Consider the following 5,542-nt stretch of genomic DNA (forward strand, 5'->3'; position numbering starts at 1 on the left):
TCATTTATCTTATTTAGGTTTTTTCAATATTTTTTCCCTATGTTTTTTGAAGTTTGCGTCTCTCTTCATTATAGTATTTCCTAGTGTACCTGTTGTATAACTGTTATTTATCTTAATTAGGTTTTTTATTTTTTATATTTTTCTTTAATTTTGTGACTTCATTACCGTATTTCCTAGTGTATCTGTTACATAACTTTGCTTTATATAATAACCAGGATTTAAAATAATTTTAATATTTTGTCTTTAATTTTGTATGTTTTCATTACCGTATTTCATAGTGTATCTTTTACGGTATATAACTCATTTATCTTAATTGTTTACTTTTTAATCATTTTTCATATCTTTTCCAAGTTTGCGTGTGTCTATGATAATATTTTCTTTTTCTTACGGGGATCTTGTGCTTGTAGCATTCTTCTTTTCGAACCTGGGCTGCGGCTGAACTTCCAATGATAATAACCACTAGAGGGGCACTCAGTAGAGCGCAGACCTCCGGCGGGGCTGCTTATTTCTCGACCTTAACCTTAACCTTGACCTTTGACCTTAACGTATCAATTCTCGTGGATTTCCATGCACTCAGATATGAACCGAGTTTGAATGTCCTAACGTACGGCTGATTACGTGAATTGGACATTTTGCTTGACCCTGACCTTGATCTTTGACCTTGACCTCAACTTTCATGCGACTTCAAGTCTGTATTCCACATTCATGTGACTCCAAATCTTTAGTCAACATTCATACAACTTAAGATCTTTATTTAACATTCCTCTGACTTCAAATCTTTATTCAACATTCCTCTGACTTCAAATCTTTATTCAACATTCATGTGACTTCAAATTTGTATTCCATATTCATGTGACTCCAAATCTTTAGTCAACATTCATACAACTTAAGATCTTTATTTAACATTCCTCTGACTTCAAATCTTTATTCAACATTCCTCTGACTTCAAATCTTTATTCAACATTCATGTCACTTCAGATCCGTATTCAACATTTATGTGACTACAAATCTTTATTCAACATTCATGCAACTTCAAATCTTTATTCAGCATCCCTATGTCCTCAAATCTTTATTCAACATTCATGAGAATTCAAATCTTTATTCAACATTCACATGCTTTCAAATCTTTATTTAACCTTCCTGTGACTTCAAATCTTTATTCAACATTCTTGTGACTTCAAAATCTTTATTCACCATTCTTGTGACTTCAAAATCTTTATTCAACATGCATATGACTTTAAATCTTTATTCAACGTTTTTGTGTCGTCAAATCTTTATTCAACATTCATGCAACTTCAAATCTTTATTCAGCATTCCTGTGTCCTCAAATCTTTATTCAACATTCATGTGAATTCAAATCTTTGTTCAATATTCGTGTAACTTCAAATCTTTATTCAACACTCACCTGTCTTCAAATCTTTATTCAACATTCACGTGACTTCAAAATCTATATTCAACATTCATGTGACTTCAAAATCTTTATTCAACATTCATTTGCTTCAAATCTTTACTCAACATCCGTGTGACTTCAAATCTTTTTCAACATTCATATTACTTCAAATCTTTATTCAACATTCATGTGACTTCAAATCTTTATTCAACATCCATGCGACTTCAAAATCTTTATTCAACATCCATGCGACTTCAAAATCTTTATTCAACATTCATGTGACTTCAAATCTTTATTCTACATCCATGTGACTTCAAAATCTTTTTTCAACATTCATGTGACTTCAAATCTTTATTCAACATCCATGTGACTTCAAAATCTTTATTCAACATTCATGTGACTTCAAATCTTTATTCTACATCCACGTGACTTCAAAATCTTTATTCAGCATTCATCTGACTTCAAATCTTTATTCAACACTCACATGTCTTCAGATATTTATTCAACACTCACGTGTCTTCAGATCTTTATTCAACATTCATGTGACTTCAAATCTTTATTCAAGAATCATGTGACTTTAAATCATTCATGTGACTTCAAATCTTTATTCCACATTTATGTGACTTCCAATCTTTACTCAACATTCATGTGACTTCAAATGATTCAGTGACAAATCCGGTTATGTGAGTTGACGATACCAACCGCATAACCTGGGACATTAAAGGCTTATCTCTCAGGTACAAAATGATTGAATTAATTTCGTTGGCGTGACAAAGGAAGGGATTTCTTCTGTTCTCTTTATGCAAACTGCCTTTTGCTTTGTTTTTGTTTATTTATTTATTATTATTATTTATTTATTATTTATTATTTATCTTTATTTATTTTTGTTTATTGTCAGCATTGGTTTAAGGTTTAATTTAAGATGTTTAAAGAAATCAGGAAAAAGAAGTATTAAAGTTATAAAAAATTAGTTGAAAATGTCTGGGCTCTTGCTTTTCTCCCTTTTAGCAGTAATGCGTCTCTCTCTCTCTCTCTCTCTCTCTCTCTCTCTCTCTCTCTTACTCCACATAGGCGCAGTTTCTGTCGCTATTAATAATACATTCCTTTATGAATGATAAAGAGGACCTGGGCCCTTTCTATAGGAGAGTTGAAGGGAAAGAAAAATATCCTTAGAGTATATCTTGTCGTCATATTTTCTTTTATTTTTTATTACCTTAAGCTTTAAGACATCTCGTCCAAAAACCTTTTATGGTTATCAATGTATTCCATTCTGTATGATGTATGGAAGCTTGATGACAAGTTGAAGGACGGAAAATGACCTTAGTTAATTGGTAATTTTAGTTAGAAACTCAGTACCTTTGTTAATTCCAAGTTTCAAGTTGAACCAACCCTGTTAATTGTTAGTTTTTGTTTGACCCTCAGTACCTCAGTTGATTGTCAGTTTCTGTTTGAAACTCAGTACCTCAGTTGATATTCAGATTCTGTTTGAACCTCAGTACCTCAGACAGTTTTTAGCTTTAGTTTGAATCACCTTAGCTAATTGTTAGTTTTAGTTTGACCCTCAGTACCTCAGTTGATATTCAATTTCTGTTTGAAACTCAGTACGTCAGTTAGTTTTTAGCTTTAGTTTCAATCACCCTAGCTAATTGTCAGTTTTAGTTTGAACTTCAGTACATCAGTTAATTGCTAGTTTTAGTTTGAACCTAAATACCTCAGTTAATTCCTAGTTTCAGTTTGAATATCACTAGGATACATGTAGGATAGCATTAAGGTGAGAGCCAGGATACTTGGTATGTGACTCCTAGCAGTCCCTTAAGTCCAGACCACCTGTTAGGTCATCAAGTCTTCCCTCTTTGTATGTGTCATTAGGAGGCGAATTCAAGGTTGTGAGTTTGATCTGTTGTCTTTATTTACCGATACAGAGTGAATTCAGTAATAACTAGAGGGGGACTCAGTAGAGCGCAGACCTCCGCTGCGGTGGCTTATTTCTCTACCTTTTGCTCGACCTTGACCTTTGACCTGAACATGTATTAATTGGCGTGGATTTTCATACATTCAAATATGAACCAAGTTCGAAGTCATTGTGACAACTATGTCCAATCTTATGGAAGATTACGTGAATTGGACATTTTGTTTGACCTTGACCTTGACCTTTGACATTGACCTTCCAAAATTTGATCCTTTCCACATTTTTAAATCACAGTTAATCCCTGCAAATTTCATTCCTCTACCATTAAAATTGTGACCAGGAAGCTGTTCACAAAGAAAAAAACACACAAAAAAAAAAGGGAGTAAAACATAACCTCTTTCTAACTTCGTTGGCGGAAGTAAATATTACTTTATGGAGCATTGGAAAATAAAGAAAAAAATATCATAAAAACTAATGTAGGGATACCTTATTTCGAAAAAAAAAACCCACATACGAATGGTGGATCTTAGATCCAAGCCTTCATGTATATAAGTTCTCTAGGCAAGCAGTTTGACCCTCATTTCTGTAGCGTATCGAATGTCGAGAGAGCGAGAGAGAGAGAGAGAGAGAGAGAGAGAGAGAGAGAGAGAGAGAGAGAGAGAGAGAGAGAGATAATTCAACCTTCTGCTATACATTCATTTATCTTTTTATTTTTGTCCAAGTGGTAGAGTAGAGAAAGATTGATTAACCCTTTTTCATGTTATATCTTTTTCTGGGTGAAAAAGAAAAAAAAATCTTGATTTATTTAAAAGGATAATAAATAGGAAACGCGAAAAAATGGAAAAACGCTGAGAGTGATTTCACCCCCCCCCCCCTCCCCCCCCCCCTTTTTTTAGGGATGGAGACCAGGAGTAGATGTTTATTTGGAAATGCTTTTAGCTTTTGCCAAAGGTCTTGTCTCCTCTAGTTTGGCTGGCAACGAGAGAGAGAGAGAGAGAGAGAGAGAGAGAGAGAGAGAGAGAGAGAGAGAGAGAGAGAGAGAATACGTTGTTGATGAGGCTGGAAGAGAGAGGAGGTTCGGTATAATAATAATGAAAAATCATTTTTGGTAATAATGGAAAATAGGAAATAGAAATGCAGAGAAATAATTATTTAAGTCAAATTGATATACATAAATATCGTAACAGGTAATACATTTACTCCTTTAAATTGGCGTTACAAGGGATATGGTCATCAACCGAGGAAACTGTAGAAAGGGAAAATTAATTTATTTAAGTTAAATTCATGGATAATAGGTAGTAGTAATAAACAGGGATAACGTAACTGAGAATACATTCACTACTGTAAATTGGCGTCGCAAGAAATAGGGTCATCAACCGAGAAAACTGTAGAAAAAGAAAATAAATTGATTGAAACCAAATTAATAGATAATAATATAAAGGGTTAACGTAACTGGGAGTACATTTACTCCTTTAAATTGGCGTCGCAAAGGATATGGTCATCGTCCCGAGTAAACTAGAAAAGGAAATCGGTAATTATTTTTTTTTCTTTTATTATGAAATACACATTTATAATTTAAAAACTTATAACTTATACATCATCGTATATTTGCATGAGTAATTTTTTATTTTACATATACTGTATTTACAATTACAATTTTTACTATTTATCTAAATGTTTTAAATAAAAAAATATATATCGGCTCGTGAATATTTATTTAATAGAAGTTTTAAATCCTATTTTATTTACATATACTGTATTTTTTTTTTTTTTACATATAATGTATTTACAATTACAATTTTTACTATTTATCAAAATATGTTTTAAGTAAAAAGTATATCGACTCATGAATATTTATTCAATAGAAATTTTAAATCCTATTTTATTTACATATACTGTATTTTTTTTTTTTTTTACATATAATGTATTTACAATTACAATTTTTACTATTTATTTAAATAATATTTTAAATAAAGAATATATCGACTCGTGAATACTTTTTTTTTATAGAAGTTTTAAACATGTTTGAATTGGTTCTCACAGGTCACATGTCACGTGACACTAGCAGGAGGAAATTCCAACTCGTCTCTAATAAATACTAAAGTCATCTTCAATTAATTTAGCTTCAGGATGGTAGTTACCTCCTTCACAGGGCGATAGTCAAAGCCATTTAAGGAGGTGAGATGCCTAAGGGAGCTCTCTATTGGAAGCTGAGGTCTGAGTTTAAGATTGATGTAAGTTTG

The sequence above is a fragment of the Palaemon carinicauda genome, unplaced genomic scaffold, assembly GCF_036898095.1.
Source record: "Palaemon carinicauda isolate YSFRI2023 unplaced genomic scaffold, ASM3689809v2 scaffold19, whole genome shotgun sequence".
Lineage (NCBI taxonomy): Eukaryota > Metazoa > Arthropoda > Malacostraca > Decapoda > Palaemonidae > Palaemon > Palaemon carinicauda.